This window comes from Equus asinus, chromosome 17, assembly GCF_041296235.1.
Source record: "Equus asinus isolate D_3611 breed Donkey chromosome 17, EquAss-T2T_v2, whole genome shotgun sequence".
Lineage (NCBI taxonomy): Eukaryota > Metazoa > Chordata > Mammalia > Perissodactyla > Equidae > Equus > Equus asinus.
Genome location: NC_091806.1, coordinates 9059390 through 9078457, shown reverse-complemented (window position 1 = coordinate 9078457; position 19068 = coordinate 9059390). Strand labels below are relative to the sequence as shown.

General features: G+C 38.6%; 1 long non-coding RNA gene across 3 annotated transcripts in view; it reads right to left on the bottom strand.

Annotated features, from left to right (window-relative positions):
• Positions 1–3913: 3913 nt before the first annotated feature.
• Positions 3914–19068, bottom strand: part of LOC106843964 (uncharacterized) — a 106567-nt gene continuing 91412 nt past the window's right edge. For all 3 annotated transcript variants that reach the window (XR_011495049.1, XR_011495048.1, XR_001401326.3), the window contains exon 5: positions 3914–4313. This is a non-coding gene — a long non-coding RNA (uncharacterized lncRNA). The remainder of the gene's footprint in view (positions 4314–19068) is intronic.

Sequence of the window (19068 nt, the reverse complement as noted above, 5' to 3'; positions counted from 1 at the left end):
GTGTATGCCTCTTATTCATAGACTATATGTATATCTCTACCTGCCTACTCAGCATCTCCACTCAGATGTAAATAATAAACATCTCAAACATAATATGTTTCAAAGAGAACTCTACACCCACCACACACACATATACCTTTCTTCCTCTCTTCCTATCTCTGTTAAAGCCACCATTATTTACCCCCTACATAAGGCCCCAAAGCTAGGAGTTAACCTTGATTCTTTTCTTTCCATTAGATTCCCACATCCAGTTCTTCAGCAAGTCTTGTTCCCTCTACCTCCATACCTCAGCTCTTGACTGACCACTTCTTCCCACATCTGCTACTACCAACCTCATCCAAATCACAACCATTTCTTGCCTAGAATATGGTAATGGCCTCCTAACTGGTCTCCCTGAAGCCTGTCTTGGGGTTTGTTCTTCACGAAGCAACTAGAGTGGGGTTTTTTTCCCAAGTAAATTAGCTATCATTTCTTCTGCTCAGACCCTTCAAGGACTTTATATCACATTAAGAACAAAATCCTCCAAGACTAGCTTGTCTGCCCTGACCTCTCCAGCAGCCTCAGCCACCCTCCCACGTGCTCACTTGATTCCAGCCACATTTCTTACAGGTCCTGGAATAAGTCAGGTTCACTCCGGCCTCAGAGCGGTTCTGCTTCCTGCTCCTCCTCCCCGGAACTCTTACCCTGGATTTCCCAAGGCTCACTCCTTTCTGTTAATTAGCCTCTTGCTCACACGTCCTCCCCTTACAGTAGTTTTCTCTGACCACCCTACATAAATATCCCAGACAGCCTCCTCTCCTTTGCCCTGTCACTACTTACTCTTTTACCCTTATTTGTTTTCCTTGTAACACTTAATGCTTTCGAATTGTTTATTTGGTTTTTGTCCAAGTGCCCAGTAGATTGTAAGTTCATAAGGACAGTGAGCTTTTCTTGTCTACCATTGTGTCTTCACCTAAGATGTGCACCTATGAGTACCTGACACTTAGTAGGTAGGCAATAAACACATACCTGTTGAGTGAATGAATAGACGAAAGGAGTTTAGCAGGAGAGACAGACATTAAGCAAACATCCAACTAAGTATATGATAAAAATTGTAGTAAGTACAAAGAAGAAACAAATAGGGTTTAAGGAAAGAGGATAAAGGGAAAGACCTAATTTAGATGGAGAGAGGAGACTGCCCTGAAAGATCATTCTAAGGAAGCAGAATTTAAGCTAGGATCTAAGGATAAGTAGAAATTAATCTGTCAAAGAGTGGGGTGGGGTAGAGGAGAGAGTAAGAAGTATTTACCCATTAACAGGTTTGTTGTGGTTTTGAAGAATCCACATATGTGCCTCTAGCACCCACCATAGTAGGTGACATAAGATTAAACAGGCAATAAAAAATAATCGTTGATTTTTGATTTTTTAAATAAATAAGGATAGGTACCATAGAAATGGACTTTCCATTGTTGTTAGAATTCATATTGAGTATGTTATTTTAACTCAATGAACATTGACAACTGAAACCATTTCATTTTGGTATCCATCCTGTTTTTATAAAGTCTGGGTACTACCCATGCAATTAACAGGAATAATCTTTATTAAAAATGCACACATTTATTCTAGTCACCTCAGCCTCCTTTTAGCAATATTAACTATTCTATTAACTAAAAGAAAAAAACAGTGGTTTCACAGAGTGGAGTGGTATGTGCCAGAGTTAAGCCCTTTGGGATTCAGATGGTTACATACTTTTGGAATTGAACAACAATCCTTTGTCTCTGGATAAAATTTATGACCCACCAAAAACTCTAATGTCCACAAGAACCTATAATGATGGTCTACTCCTATTCAGCAATATTCTGTGCTAAAATTTAACAAATAGACCGGGGTTCCAGAGACTGGCAGAGCCATACTAACCAAACATGAAACCATTAATAGCTCTCCAAAGAAGTAATACTGTAAAACTTTGGTCTTTGATGTCAAGTATGTCTGGGACCACATCCCAATTGTACCTCTTATTAGCTGTATGATCTTGTGTGGGTTTAGCTACTAAGTGTTCAAATTCTACATCTGTAAAATGGGACAATATTACTTAAGTGTTTAGCAGTGATTGGCAGAGAGATAGTAAGTGTCTGATGAGGTAGGTACTACTCTTACCCCCATTTTACAGATGAGGAAACTGAGGCTTAAAACATTTAAGTAAGTTTCCTATGGACACATAGAGAGTAAATGGCTGAATTGAGATTTCAACCAAAAAGGTGTGGTTATGAAATTGTGTCTCAAGAACTAGCTCAGGGAAGGCAGCGTTAAAAAAATGGTTAAGGTGGATGGACAGCTAATCTTCGACAAAGGAGCAGAGGGCCTACGATGGAGAAAAGAAAGTCTCTTCAACAAATGGTGCTGGGAAAACTGGACAGCCACATGCAAAAGATTGAAAATTGACCATTCTTTTTCACCACACACCAAAATAAATTCAAAATGGATCAAAGACCTAAAGATTAGGCCTGAAACAATAAGTCTTCTGGAAGAGAATATAGGCAGTACACTCTTTGACATCAGTTTCAAAAGAATCTTTTTGGACACTATAACTCCTCAGTTGAGGGAAACAATAGAAAGAATAAACAAATGGGTCTTCATCAGACTAAAGAGCTTCTTCAAGGCAAGGGAAAACAGGATTGAAACAAAAAAACAGCTCACTAATTGGGAAAAAATATTTACAAGCCACTTATCCGACAAAGGGTTAATCTCCATAATATATAAAGAACTCACGCTGCTTAACAACAAAAAAATAAACAACCTGATCAAAAAATGGGCAGAGGACATGAACAGACATTTCTCAAAAGAAGATATGAATATGGCCAATAGACACATGAAAAGATGTTCATCATCGCTAATCATGAGGGAAATGCAAATCAAAACTACACTAAGATATCACCTTACACCCGTTAGGTTGGCAAAAACATCCAAAACCAAAAGCAACAAATGTTGGAGAGGTTGTGGAGAAAAAGGAACCCTCATACACTGTTGGTGGGAATGCAAACTGGTACAGCCACTATGGAAAACAGTATGCAGATTTCTCAAAAAGTTAAAAATAGAAATACCCTATGACCCAGCCATCCCATTACTGGGTATCTATCCTAAGAACCTGATATCAGAAATCTCAAGAGTCCGTTGCACCCCTATGTTCATCGCAGCATTATTTACAATAGCCAAGACGTGGAACCAACCTACATGCCCAAAAACTGATGATTGGATAAAGAAGATGTGGTATATATACACAATGGAATACTACTCAGCCATAAAAAAAGACAAAATTGGCCCATTCACAGCAACGTGGATGGACCTTGAGGCTATTATGTTAAGCTAAATAAGCCAGTCAGAGAAAGACGAACTCTATATGACTCCACTCATAGGTGGAAGTTAGTATATTGATAAGGAGATCTGATCGGTGGTTACCAGGGAAAAGGGGGGGTGGGGGGAGGGCACAAAGGGGGAAGAGGTGTACCCACAACATGACTAACAATAATGTACAACTGAAATCTCACAAGGTTGTAATCTATCATAACATTAATAAAAAAATAAAAATAAAAAAATACATTCCTTATAAAAAAAAAAAATAGTTAAGGTGGGGCTGGCCCCATGGCCAAGTGGTTAGGTTCGCGCGCTCCGCTGCAGGCGGACCAGTGTTTCGTTGGTTCGAATCCTGGGTGCAGACATGGCACTGCTCATCAAACCACACTGAGGCGGCGTCCCACATGCCACAACTAGAAAGACCCACAACGAAGAATATACAACTATGTACTGGGGGGCTTTGGGGAGAAAAAGGAAAAAAATAAAATCTTTAAAAAAAAAAGGTTAAGGGAGGAGAGTAGAAGAGTATCTAGAAATATTTGATTATTTCACAAATAACATATTCAGACACAACCACATTGGATTTCAGTCTCATTTATTTAAAAGACTTAAATTTCAGAATAGTCTTTAATATGGAAAAAATGTGAATCAACAATATTGTGTCATATTAGTATACAAATGTTCCCATTTAATTTTAAATTCATTTTCAGTATTTTTGTAAATTAAGTTTCAGATCAGATATTCATGAGGAAATCAGCAAGTAGTTCAATATAATGAAAGAAAATTCCATAATTAAGGGATTTCATAAAGCTGGAGATTTTTAAGAATACCATTACAACAGCACTGAATCCTTCATTTGGCTGTATAATAAAACTTACATATTTTTAACAGTTCTGTCTTCTTCTGTCTCATCTTCTTTTGAACGTAGCTCAAAACATTGCACTTAATCTCTCCTTCAAGTTCAGTTGAGAAGGTGCTTAATTCTGGGTAAAAAAAATAAATAAGTAGTGGCATGATGAACAAACCAATTTAAAAGAAACTGAAATCTTTGGCGTTAAAAACTGACAGTTTTCCAAAAAGTTAATATTTCATTTCTTTAATAAGCAATATTGCCATGAGACATGAACAATAACATTTATTATGCTTGGATATTGCATTCTCATTTTCAAAGCGACTTCACATACATTATCCCATTCAAACATCACAATAGCACCCCTATTTTCCCGAGGGGGAAACCAACTCTGCAAGATGAACTCTGCAAGATGAACGAACGTCTAAGAATCACTGTGGTGCTGTAGGCCTGATTCTAGAACCAAGGGGTCTGCACTAAAAACCCAGGGCCCTTTCTACTCTGTCACCTACTTTATAAAAGAACTTAAGCTCACATATCATGGAAAATTCTGTGAACATATAAAACTAAAACCAGTCGTTTTGAAACAAGTGTTAAAAATATAGTTTTAATATTTTATTTTTTAGTTTCAGAAGAAGTATGTAAAATGAAAAAGCATCTGTTCCCAGTAATCACAGCTGGCAATTTGCAGTGCATTCTTCCATTTCTTTTTCTACGTATAAAGCTATACGATATATACGACATACACACACTTTTTTTTAAAGTAAAAACTGTAATCATACAAACATAATCCAATAACTTTCTTTCTCCACTCAATATACCATTAAAAATACCATAGTGACATCTATGTGACTTGTCAATATTGCACGTTAACTGGAGTTTTTTATTGTACCAGCAGATCTATTAACCATTCCAACAACCTTACCCAAAATACTGTTTCCCTTAAAAAAAAAAATTAGTGCCACGGTGAACAAATCAGTTCAAAACTGAGCAAAAGAGAAATCACACTTCCAGCTAAAATGACAAAACTTTAGGATGGTTATGCAAGTAAATTAAGGTGAATAACATGCGGGAATTTCAGGGGAAGCTTTTCTTCACCTGAAAGCTTCCTTTAGCAATGGACTCAGGATTTTATATCTTTACTTATATTTTTTCCCCAGAATTTCTAGCTACTTCAATTTCTATGACCTTTGCTTAGTTCTTTTCTGTCTTCCCTTTATTATATTTGTAAATACATTTGACACATACAAAAGATTGCAAGAAATTCATGTTAGTTACAAATCATAATCTAATGAAAAACTATGAACTCACGACCCAACTCAAGAACCAAAAAACCAAGAGTCTACCCTATCCTGTCCTCCGGAAGTGAGGGCAGTGCTAAATGTTGTGTCACTCTACTACTTTTAGATATAAATATTCAAAGTCTCTCTCTCTCTATATATATATATACTAATATATGCACACACATATAAATACTTCATCACAAATTTATATAAAATAATATATTGTTTAGTTTGCTTATTTTTGAGATCTATTAAGAACCGTAATATAGTGGATGCTGGGATATGCAACCCAGGTGCCCCCACCAGGACCAGGACATTCACTTAAGGAGAGTGCTAGTTGCTGAGGGCTCATGGCCGTACCCCTCTATGGAAATTGTCCTTGGCCAAAGGGAGCTGCTTTGCCCCCTCCCCATGGGCAGCCTGCATCCAATGCCTGGTTAATACAGGAATACAAAAGCCTGGCCACTTATCTCAATTTTGGACATCTCTGAAAGGCCATCCCAGCTTCAGAGCTCCCTGTGGGATTGGTTGAGGCTTCCATTTCTACTGTATCGTAACTCAACTTCTGCCCCAGCTTAATCCTGCTTCCCTCACTCCCTTACTGAGTTCCCCAGAGCACCCCATAAATAAGTCCCCTGCAAGCAAATCTCAATTCCAGAGTCTGTTTCCTGGGAAGCCTGACTGTTGCGGTTGAACTGCGTCCCCTCAAAAGATATATTGAAGTCCTAACCCCCAGCACCTGTGAATGTGGCCTTATTTGGAAATAGGGCCTTTGCAGATGTGATCAAGACGAGGTCACACTAGATAAGGGTGGGCCTTAAAGCCAATGACTGTGTCCTAACAAGGAGAGGGAGATTTGGAGTCACACAGAGAGATAGAGGAAAGAAGGCCATGTGAGGGGGAGAATGTAGTCATGTTGCCACAAGCCAAAGAATGCTAAGGATTGCCGACAAGACAACCACCAGAAGCTAGGAGGAGGCGAGGAAGGTTCTCCCCTAGAGCCTTTAGAGGGAGCATGGCCCTGCCAACGTGCTTCTGCCAACACCTTGATTTTGGCCTTGTAGCCTCCATAACTGTGAGAGAATAAATTTCTGTTCTTTAAAGCCACCCAGTTTTTATCAACCTGTTACAGCAACCCTAAGGAAACGCATGCAAGGACCTAGGCCCTAGACGCGGAGCTGACTGAACTTGCTCCTGTAGCTGTGTTTCTCCATTTCTTTCTTCTTCAATATCAATGGCAATACCTCATCAGAGACGTATGAATAATCTACAAAAAAAACTTTATTCTTTTTAAGCGATTATGCCTCTGTTTGGGGGTATAGTCTTATTGCTTATGTTCCTTTATTTCAAATGTTTGAGAAAAACTCCTATATAAATTTTAAAATTTATTATATATCTATCTTTATACATGTGTGTGTGTGCTAGGCAGAGTAATGACTGCCCCCCACCACCAAGATAGCCACATCCTAACCGCCGGAACCTGTGAATGTTATCATACATGACAACATATTGTGATGATCGGATTAAGTTAAGGACCTCGAGATGGGAAGATTCTCCGGCTGTGCCTAATCTAATCACGGGGGTCCTTAACATTGGAGAATCTTTCCCAGCTCTTGTCAGAAAGAGAGCTGTGACTGAGGAAGAATGGCCAGGAGATGCAATGTTGCTGGCTTTGAAGATGGAGGAGGGGTCCACAAGCCTGGGGGGCAGCGTCTAGAAGTTGAAAAAGGCAAGGAAACAAATTCTTCCCCAGAACCTCTGCCAGGAACACTTTGATTTTGGTCCAGGGAGTCCCATGTTGCAATTCTAACCTGTAGAACTGTCAGATCTTAAGTGTATGTTGCTTTAAGCCACTAATTTGTGGTAATTTGTTATAGCAACAATAGAAAACTAGTACTCTGTGTGTGTGTATCCTAAGGGAGCATACCCGGCTCTGGCCCCTGCCCTCCTGTCTTGCCCACTACACTCAAGGCCTTCTCTATATTCTTCAAAAGCACCAAAGTCCATCCTACACCAACCACGCTTTAAGCACCGTAAAGGTCTGATTGTCTTATTCACCAAGGTACCCCTGATAAATAGCATTAGGCTCTCAATAAATATGCATTAAACAAATCAATGGATTATGATTGGAGGAGGAAAAGGGTAAAAGTTAGTGACAGGGAGCAATAACTTCCAGCTGCAAAACAAAATGTCACAATTTAAAAACTATATCGCTTATCTGTTGATTCTACTTTTCTCCTAAGTTATAACTCATGGATTTTTCCTTTACGGAACCAAGAATTGAAATTGTATGACAATGGAAAGAAGCCACCCTTGACTGTCTCACCTAGCCCAAATCAGTTTGTTTACTATCTGCAGGGGGAAAAGCAAGCTGTTAATAGCAAACGATCAGGTGGTTACTCTTTGTCCTGTCATTCAGGCTCAGCTAGCAGGTCTCCCAGCTTCATTGTCACCTCTTAATCAAGAGCGATTGGGTCTTAGGAATAGTACCTCAGGATACCCAGTTTACAGGGGATGCTGAGAAGACAGAATACTGGTTACGCCTCCGTGAAATAGATACCGTTCGCGTTTGTGAACTAGGTTCGGATTATCTATAGAGGGGATCTAAACATATTTTCCGGTCGCTAGCCCCCTTCTATTTTTCTTTATTTTGCATTATGAGAATTTAAATAAGCAACCTCAAAATCTTCTTTGAAACAAGGTAGAGGATGGAGAAATAAATAGCCTCCCTTTCCTAGCACGCAGACATTGGGGCAACTGAGGGAAGAGCAGGCCTAAGGACAGTTAGGCTAAAGCTCAGGGAGGAAGGAGTAGCAGGAGCGGAGGGCCAGGGAAATAGAGGAAGAGAGTGAGCGAGGAAAGAGAAGAAAGAGAGGGAAGCGAGGCCTCAGGTGGCTGCTGGCTGCACACAACCACAAAACCTTCTTGGTATACAGTTGACCACATTTATTTCTCACTCCCACATGCATGGCTCAACAAGCGTTGGGCCAGTATTGGCTGGCATCAGCTGGGCTCTGCTCCAGGCCATGAGCTGAACTTAGGTCTGCTCTGTTTCTCAATCATCTGGGATCACCCAGGTCAGAAAATAACTCTAGCCAACTCATTATCATCTATATTGCAAAATATTTCATCAACAGAATCTTCTTTTTCAGTAGTGTACAGAAAAGAACAAGCCCTCACTTGTGTGACCTTGGGCAATTCTGGTATTTAGTTAGTTCACACGTAAAACGAATGCCTACCTGTCAGAGAAGATAGAGATGACAGATCAGAACCATGAGGGACCTACTGGATTTACACCCCACTGGTGCAGGATGGATTATTTGCTTCACCTTATCTTTGTCAATAGTGGCTATTATCATTGAACTTTTCTCTTTGCCAATTCTACAGGTGAAAAGAAATATCTCATTTCCGACACCGCCAAGCAATTAAATTAACTCAATTCTCTCTACCTGGAGATAGCATCAGACGCCACAGGCTTAGTCCCATGAGATTGCCACCACTTCACATACCAATTGCAAGTCCAGGGTGTCACCTGTGCTTCTGACCTACTGGCTATAAATTGGAGGTTCCCACGACTTCCTCCTCCGATTCTATTAATTTGTTAGAGTGGCTCACAGAACTCAGGAAAACAGTTTACTTACTAGATTACCAGTTTATTATGAAGGGTTATAGTTCAGGAACAGCCACATGGAAGAGATACATACAGCAAAGTATGTAGGGAGGGACATGGAGCCTCCACGGCCTCTCTAGGAGCACCACCCTCCCAGCACATCCACCAGCAATGTGGAAGACCCTGGGACCCCCATACAATTGGAGGGTTCATTACACAGGCATGATTTGATTAAATCATTGGCCACTGGTAGTTGATCCAACCTTCAACCCCTCTCCCCTCTGCAAAGTTGAGGGAGGGGTGAGACTGAAAGTTCAAACCTTCTAATCATGGTTGGTTCCCCTGGCAACCAGCCCCATCCTTAGGAACTTTCCAAAAGTCACCTCCTTAACAAACTCAGGTGTGATTGAAAGGGGCTTGTTATGAACGACAGGACAATCCTTTTACCTTTATGGCTAATTACAAAAGAGCAAATATTATAACAAATGATGCTCCCATTGCTCTTTTCACTTAGGAAACGCCAAAGGTTTGGGGAGCTGTGAGCCATGAACAGTGGATGAAGGCCAGATGTATGTTTCTCATTATAAATCACAGTATCACACATTGTTTTAATTTGCATTTTTCGAGGCTGAAGTTTTCTTCATCTACTTCTTCTCCCATTTGCATATTTTCTTTCACATACTGCCTGTTTATGTCTTTTGCTTGTTGGCATGTTTCTCTTTATCCTAGTGATTTGCAAAAGGTTATTAGTATAAAGTTATTAACCCTTTACAAAAGGGATTTACCTTTTCATTATGGATAATTTCAAACACACTGAAAGGTAGACAGAATAATATAATGAACTCTCACATATAATGAACTTCCATAACTATAAATTCACATCCACTCTTGGTTAATCTATACCATTATCCACCTCCCCCCTCCTGAATTGTTTTGAAGCAAACCCCAAAAAACATGATTTCATCTATAAATATTTCAGCATGTATATCTAAAATTATAATGGCTGTTTTAAAAACAAATACCATTATCCCACCTAAAAAAAAATAGTTCCTTTATAACATCAAATATTCCGAAATTTTTAATTGCCTTATTAATGTCTCCTTTTTGAATGGTCTGTTTGCAATTGTTGATATGGCTAATGTGCTTTAATTTGAAGCATCTCCAAATCGAGCATTCCTGGAAATCACACAGCACATCCCTTTTCTCTCCTGCAAAGTTTCAAGCATACTACATGGAAGATTCATCAAGTTGAGAACATTTTCATGAACAGGAAAAGCAAGCAAGAAAGTAGGAGTACGTGAAAAAAATGTGTACTTTGATTTCGTCAGCTGCAAAAAATGGATAGCTAGCTAACAATACAAAGAACTACTGGAAGGGAGTTGCTGAAAACAGATGTAAACTCAGTAACTAGATTCGCCACAAAGAAAGAAATCATCGGAAACTCGTACAAAGCAAGTCTACTTAGGAAACAACATTCCACTTTCTGAATTCCGCAGGGGCGAAAAGGAAAAGATAAAGAATATGTGAATATCCTAAAGGTGAAACAGCTTCCTTCTTGGAGCACGAAGCAAGTGGTCTTGATTTAAAGTTAAACAGAAAAAAGTGCCCATGGTTGCAGCACACTCGTATTATTTGAAATTAAGAGGGAAAGAAAAAACACGGGTGCAAATGACAAAGCTCTTTGACACCAATCACTTGGGAACAAAACTGTGAAACTCTAGTTTTAGTTAGGGAGAAACGACCTTTACACAGGGCATGAGTAGTCCTAGTTTTCTATTCCCAACCCATACGCTGTCTCTCAGACATTTCTCCTTCAGAATTTTCTTATTTATAACTATATTCCGCAGCTTATTATATGTGTATGTGTGTGTGTTTAATGAGGATACGAATGAACATTCTTTCTGTGAGTTTCTTAACATGGGTCTCTTTTTGATCTGGATTTGTAGAGAGATCTAAAGGCCTAATTTTAATATTTTCGCAAGTTCCTCATAAATAAGCTGCTCCCTCATCATTTCGTGAATGAGATATTTTAATTATTTAAATGGGAACGTTAAAAATACTTGCTTTCCAAAACCGAGATGATTTCTTACTGTACAAAATGTTCAATAAACTGGGTTTAACATAAAAGACCCTGTTTATAGAAATCCAATTAATTTCAGATATATAGAGAAAACAACAAAAAACAATGTGTGGACAAAATTATAATTTTTGAGTACAGGTTTCCAACTATATTGAAAAAACATGGTTCAAAATGTTTGAATGCTACAATGAACAATATTTTCCTACTTTGCTTTCAAAAAGTTAACTGATGCTGAAAAATATATCCAATTATTTTAATAGTTCTTTTTCCTGTTCAGATACTTCCTTGCTGTTTCGTTGTTGTTTTTAGGGCCATCAAGATGATTCTGGGTCTGGCAAAGTTGAAGATCTGTGAGTTAATCCATTCTCTCCTTTAATCATGAAATGAAAATTTCAAGACACCAAGGTAGAGACTAATCAAAGAATTTCACAGGTTCTTTATTTCCTACTGATTGTAGGTTCAAATACTATTCAGATGACCTGTGTGAGACCTTCCCTGCCTCAAGGTGGAAATTTTCAGTAGTCCTAATGGTCCTGAACTCCTGCTCTGGGGCTGCTCAACCAGTAGATGGGAAATTTTTAACTTGCAGATTATAGATGTGATGACATATTCTGACCCTTTCCATACCCCAGAAAATGGACCGCAGATCCATGTTTAATTACAGCTTTGCCCTTGTTAAAATCTCATTTCAACTATCTTCTGATTTGAGATACAAACGGATAAGTGCCCTCTTGATCTAATTTAGGGAGATTTTTTTTTTAACAAGTCAAAGCTAAGGGCATCAGCTTGGAGATTTGCAAATGTTAGTTAACATCCTTCAGAGTGCGTATAATCCCTGTTTTATAGCAAAGAAAACAAATGGTGAACTTGGTCTATCTTGCTGCTAAAGAACATTGGTCTAAATTTTTAATCTCTTCCATTTCCAACAGAAGAAAAAAATACAAACGGAGGAAGCAGATTTTCACATCTCACTTGCATAATATCACAAAAATCCCACTCGCCCTCATTTATGAATCACACAGTCAACAATTTTTTATTCTACTAACTGCCAGGCTCAAAATTAAAACAAAAGCAAAAGCGAGAGTGCATACTATATTGCAATTTGCCTTTTCACTTTCACTTAAAATAGCAAATCATATTTTTCCAAGTCATATTTTCTATATATTTTAGTGGCTTGACTGATTCCATATATGAATATATCATAGATAGATCTAAACTGTATTCTATTCCTGGGCATTTAGGTTGCTTCAGGTATTTCACTGTTATAAACAGAGCTGAAATGAACACTCTAGTCTGTTTTATACACATCTCTGATTATTTCTTTACATTAAATTCTTAGAAATGCAATTACTGAGTTAAAAGATGACTGCTTTTTTTCCTCAGTCCACTTTATTGAGGGATAATTAAAATACACTTCACAAGTTTTTAGTGTGTAATGACTTTTGATAAATATCTACAGTTGCATAACCACCACAATCAAGATACACAACACTTCCATGGTCTTCAAGAGTTTCCTTGTGCTTCTTCATAGTCAATCCCCTCCCTGACCCGTCACCCATCATAACCACTGATTCTGCTGGCTATCACTTTAGGTTTGCCTTTTCTAGAAATGCATATATATGGAATCATACCATACGTAGCATTTTGTGTCTGGCTTCTCCCTTAGCATACGCCTCAGAGATGAATCCATGGTGTGTGTATTGCTGGCCTGTCCCTTTGTATTGCTGAGTAGTATTCCATTTGGTTATCCATTCTTTGGTTGATGAACATTTGCATTATTTCCAATTTTTTACTATTATGAATAAAGCAGCCAGGAACACTCACATACGTCTCAGATGCTTTTATTTCCCTTGAGTAAATGATACTGAGGAGGGGAGTTACGGATGACATGGTGTTTAATTTTATAAGAAATCGATAAACTGTTTTCCAAAAGGGGCTGTGTCATTTTGCTCCATATCTTTGCCACCACTTGGTAGTGTCAGCCTTTTTTTTTTTTCCTGTTTTTTCCTCCCCAAATCCCCCCAGCACATCAGCCTTTTTTATTTAGCGGGTATGTAGTGGTATTTCAGTGTGGCTCTAATTAGCATTTCCCTGATGAGTAAAGATAAAGAGCATCTTTTCATGTGCTTAGTGGGCAGTTGTTTCTTATTTTGCGAAGTCTGTTTTGTGTGTCTGTTAAAGTCTTGTAGAGGATTTGACGGATTGAGAAGTTGATCAAGGAAAGAGATATGAACACAAGAAGCAGTAACACACCAGCTTTACTGGGCGACACTTGGACAGGGTTGTATGTGTCTTCAGGGCTGCATGAAGTCTCCGTGTGTCGGAGAGCTCTGAAGAGCAGCAGTAAAGGCGTGGGGCCTTTATGGCCTAGGACTTATTTTATCCATTGCCAGTAGTTGACGGGTAGGTTTCTCCGGGTATGCAAAGCAGGCAGATTCTAAATGGCTAAAAATCCCCTTGTTTGGGCTACTTTTAAAATAACGGGATGTGTAAAAATTTGAGTTTGGCACTGGTGGCCTTTTGAGCTAGAAGGTCCCAGCCTGCAGGGAAGAAATAAACAAACCTGGAGCCAATACACAGAGGCCATCTTTGGCTCATTTATATAGAAAGCTTTTGCTCATTCTTCTAATTAGGTTATCTGTCTTCTTACTGGTGAGTTCTTAAAGTTCTTTATACATCCTGAAGAGGAATCCTTCATCAGATGAAAAAATATTTTTTCCCCAGTCAATGGCTGGCCTTTTCATTTTCTTAGTAACGTATTTGGAGGAGGAAGTCTTTAATTTTGATGAAACCCAATGTATTGGAGTTTTTTCTTTTATGTTTCCTAGGGTTGTTGTTTTTTTTTTTTTTTTTTTGAGGAAGATTAGCCCTGAGCTAACATCTGCCACCAATCCTCCTCTTTTTGCTGAGACTGGCCCTGAGCTAACACCTGTACCCATCTTCCTCTATTTTATATGTGGGATGCCTGCCACACCATGGCTTGATAAGTGGCGCTTAGGTCCACACCCAGGATCCCAACCAGTGAACTCCAGGCCGCTGAAGCAGGAATGTGTGAACTTGACTGCCGCACCACGAGGCTGGCCCCCCTACTTTTTGTGTCTTATCTAAGAAATCTTTGCATTACTGAAGATCACAAAGATTTCTAGAGGCTTTGTATTTCTATATAAATTTTAGCCTGTTGAATTCTATTTTTAACAAAAAGCCTGCTGGTATTTTGATTGGGATTTCTTTGGATTCATAGATCCATTTGAGAAGAGGTGAAATCTTAATATTGAGCCTTCCAATGCATGAATCTGGTGTCTCTCTCATTATTTAGGCATTCTTTAGTTTCTCTCAGCAGTATTTTGTAGTTTTGGTGTACAGGTCCCGTGCATACTTTTAAAAATATATCCCTAAGTATTTCATGTTTAGTGGTGCTATTTAAATGGTTTTGTATTCTTAATTTCAACTTACAAATGTTTGTTGCTATGACATGAGCATTTTAAAGGCTCTTGGTAAATACTGTCCTTTATGAAGGTCACAGCAATTTACATATCCAACAAACATGAGAATGCCTGTTTGACCACACTTGTAAGTACTGATTTCATTCCAATATTTTTTTCCAAGTGTGCTGATCTAAAAAAATAGTTCTATCCTTTCAATTTGCTTTCTTCGATTATTGGAGAATTCTAATTTTCCCTTCTTAGGGGGAGGGAGTATTGTTGGACCTCACGCACAGAAAGTTTGATCACACCATCATCATTAGCCTTTCAAATTAGTTTCTTTTACCTCATTCCCCACTCCTATTCTCTCCTTCTCCCTCTGTGGGCAAATTTTTTCTTGTCCTTAGGAAACCATGCCAACGTGTCTGACATGTTTTTGAATATTTTCTTGCAAGACATTTTTGTGTCCATGTGTTTTAAATTTACACAAATGGTATTGTTAAACAGATTCCATTGTTTCTTACTTTTGCTTAACACTGTATTTTTAAGATATATGTGGGGGATATACGGAGTCCTTTGCTTCTATCTAATGCATAGCATTATATGTGTGCCTCCACCATACTTTACCTGTCCCCCTGGTGATTAAGAACCCCAGGTTGGCTCTGAGCTTCTGCCACCAAAAGCAATGATCAACATCCTCATATTTGTTCCTTTAGAGACCTGTGTAAGACTTTGAGAGGACGTAGAAACAATTTATTGTCTCTATTCATTTAAGTAAATCCTGCCGGACTGCTCTCCAGAACGGTTCCACCACTTCACCCTCTCAGCACCAGTGTCTGAGCGCACTAGCCCCACACCCCCGTCAACACTTGACATTATCCATCTTTCTAACTGTTGTCAGACTACTGGGTATAAAGAGAGATTTCACTGTGCCTTTAATCGGAACCTCTCTGATTACTAACGAGTTTGAGCATCTCTTTCTGTTGTTAGCCTGTTCGGAACCTTCCTGCCTTTTTCTACTGGGCTCTTGTTTTTGTGGATGATGTGGGCATTCTTTGTTGTATTGTAGATACGAGTCCTTGTCAGATTTCGACATGCAAATATCTTCTCCTATACTACCATCTATTATAAATTAAATGTTTTCTCAGTATTTTTTTCCAGTTATCTATTGATACATAACAAAGCACCCAAAATCTCTGAAGCTTAAAACAAACCATTTTATTTTGCTCATGATTTTATGAGTCAGAAATCGGGAAGGGCTCCACTGAGCAGTTCCTCTGATTTTCATAGCAACAGTCAGGGCAGCTGGGGCTGAGGACCCATTTCCAAAACGGCTTCTTCACTTACAGGTCTGGTTTCTTGGTGCTCCTTGGCTGCTACACGTCATGTCTCATCCTCCAGGGCCTCTCGGAGGGCTTCTTATAACATAGTGATTTCCGGGGCATTGTGTGTTTTACAACAGTGGCCGGCTTCCAAGAGGCAGGAAGCAGGAGTTGTCAGGCAAGGTAAGAGCAACACCTGCGACTGGCACAGCATCACTTCAACCATGTTTTCTCGGTCTGAGCAGTCAAAGAACCCACACAGACTCAAGGAAGTGGAGAGTTGCCACCTTTTGATGACAGAATGACACCGCACTGCAGAAGCGCATGTGAGCTGGGAGACCCTGCTGTGGCCAGCTTTGAAAACCACAATCTGCCACATTATTCACTGACATTTATATTTTTTTCTTCTGTGAATTGTCAAATATGGCTTAGCCCTTCAATCCTCTCCTACTGATTTATAAAAACTCTTTAGATTGCATATCTCCAACCTTTTGCATTTATGAGAATTGTTTTTTCCAAGTTTTCCTCCTCAGGTAGACTATAATAGAAGTCAGTTTCATTTACTTTACTATTAGTTTCTTTTTTAAAATCTTTTGTTAGGAAGAAAAAATTACTTAAATCTATGTATCTCAAAAAAATTATGTAAGATTTTATCAAGGAACAAGCTATTTCACAAATATCTTAAACTTAACCCCAGTATATGATAAAACCAAATTCTATAATAAAAAAAATAACAAATGGTACAAAAGTTTAAAATCACTGATGTCTTCATTTTAATTCTCCAATACAATGGGCCTTTTTTCCCCTCATAAACTGTACATAGTGTATACCTCCAGTTAATACTAAAATAAAAAGGAACGAATTGGCCACTCTTCTAATATAACTTCCTTGAAAATATGGTTCCCATTCCTTTGAAAAAACTTTAAAAACAATTTAAAATCCAGAAACGTATTTATTTCAGAGTTAAGAAAACAAACTATGAAGGCCAGTTTACAAGTAATTTCTTAGGTTAGTAAACATACAGACAACTGCTTTCTTCTATTCTTTCACATGATTTCAAGGATTTCTTCTTATATTGTCTTTAAAAACTTTCACAAATATGTATTTCATGAGAGTGTCAGGCAACAAGTAACACTATCTTCAAGTAAAACTTGTCTGAAAATGACAAGTCATGTGTCTCTTCCTTAACTAAGACTATTAGTAACAGAAAAGGAAACTAAAGCCACATCCTGGATTGTTTTACAGGCTAAACTGTGGCGCTCTGTGCTGAGGTTTACGGACGTCATTAACTCACCTTTTCCCAGAATACAGAAATATAATATGCACAGCATTTAAATTATAAAAATGTAACATAACAAGAATGCTTTATTAAAATAATGTCCTTATTATGAATATTTTAGATAAAATGGTCTCTAAAAGTTGAAGCAGATAATGTGGAAAAGAAATTCCAAAATCAACAAAAATGTCATTTAAGTTCTAGAACCACGCAGGCACATGGAGGGACCAAGCTGAATAAAAAGAAAAATAAGGAAGGCAGAGGACAAAGCAAAATGATCTCTCAAGGTCTTTTTTTTTTTTTTTTTTGAGGAAGATCAGCCCTGAGCTAACTACTGCCAATCCTCCTCTTTTAGCTGAGGAAGACTGGCCCTGAGCTAACATCCACGCCCATCTTCCTCTATTTTATATGTGGGATGACTACCACAGCATGGCTTGCCAAGCGGTGCCATGTCCGCACCTGTGATCCGAGCTGGCAAACCCCGTGCCACCAAAGCGGAACATGTGAACTTAACTGCTGTGCCATCGAGCCAGCCCCTCTCAAGGTCTTTTGAAGCTTTAAGATATGGAGAGAATCCTTTAAGGGCAGAATATATGCAAACGATTTTTTTTTCTTTCCAACAGAAATGAATTAGCATCTTTTAATCTATACACAGTATTTTGAAGTCTTTGTTGGTTTATTGTGTCTTACCCATAAAAATCACACAATTAATACACTGACTTCAAAAAATAAGGCCCAGCAGAGCAGAGAGAATGTATTCTGTGCTAGAAGTATATGTAAGAAGAATCAGAAAATTCATCAACAGGCAGTGAAAAATTTTAAATATCTTCCCTCTTTCTCCCAGAAACCTTATTACCCTCCAGGAAGATGGAGGTGAGGGATGGAGGTGAGGGATGTTTAAGAGTACTGACATCTAAAAACGAATGTATTAAACTTAAGGAAACAAAATACACACACAAGTGCACAAAGTACAATCAATAATTCTTCCTCCTCAAATAACGTGAATGAAAAATCAGGGCCAAATTCTGAATGGGTGATGTGTTGTATTTGCAGTTTTCCCACTCAAAAATGTTCACAGATGCAGAAATGCATTCATACGAAATGCTTACTTTCAGCAACGTGTACAGGGAAACAAAGTTAGAAAAGACTGGAGTAAAGGCCTCAAACAGATACTCCTACCCAACCCCCAAGTGTTTCCAAATTTTGGCTACAATCTCAAATGAAAACTTTAAGGAAGTTTGTTTCTTTTTTGAATGAACATTAGACCAAAGGCTTTCATTTATAACACCTAGGCCAAGAAAGTTACCCTTTGGCGTTATGTCTCATTAAAAGGAGTTACATCAAAACCATGCACTGCCTAAGTTTCAAAAAGACAGCTTTTGACACATCTATCCAATATGTATACACAACCTTAGGAATCATCTGCTTCAGAAGGGAGTGGATCTTAACAGATTTTTTTTCTGAAACTATAACTGACTAGGTATTACAAAAAAAATATTTCACAGCAGCAGCAGAATTGAAGTGATGGCGGTGGAAAGCAGAGCACAAAATATGTAAAGGCCTCGGGGATTACATGTTAGAATTCCTAGGTGTAAAACCTCACCCTTTCGTCGAGAGAAGCGTCTACTCATAGACGTCCAGAAGAGTTCTTTGCAAATGCAGAGATAAGTTTCTCTCTAAATTTATCAAAGTTAGTACCCGTCCAGTCTCAAAGCACCCTCTAATGAACTGTTCTGCTTAACTCAAGTGGGAGGTAACTTGGCAATTAAAAATTTACGCATCTTCTTTCAAAGCAAATTGTGGTTGTGGCTGGTTTTGAATGATTCTGAATGGTTCCACAGATCTACAAATTCCAGTTTTCCTCAGATACAAAACCAACTCAGCAGTCTTCTACC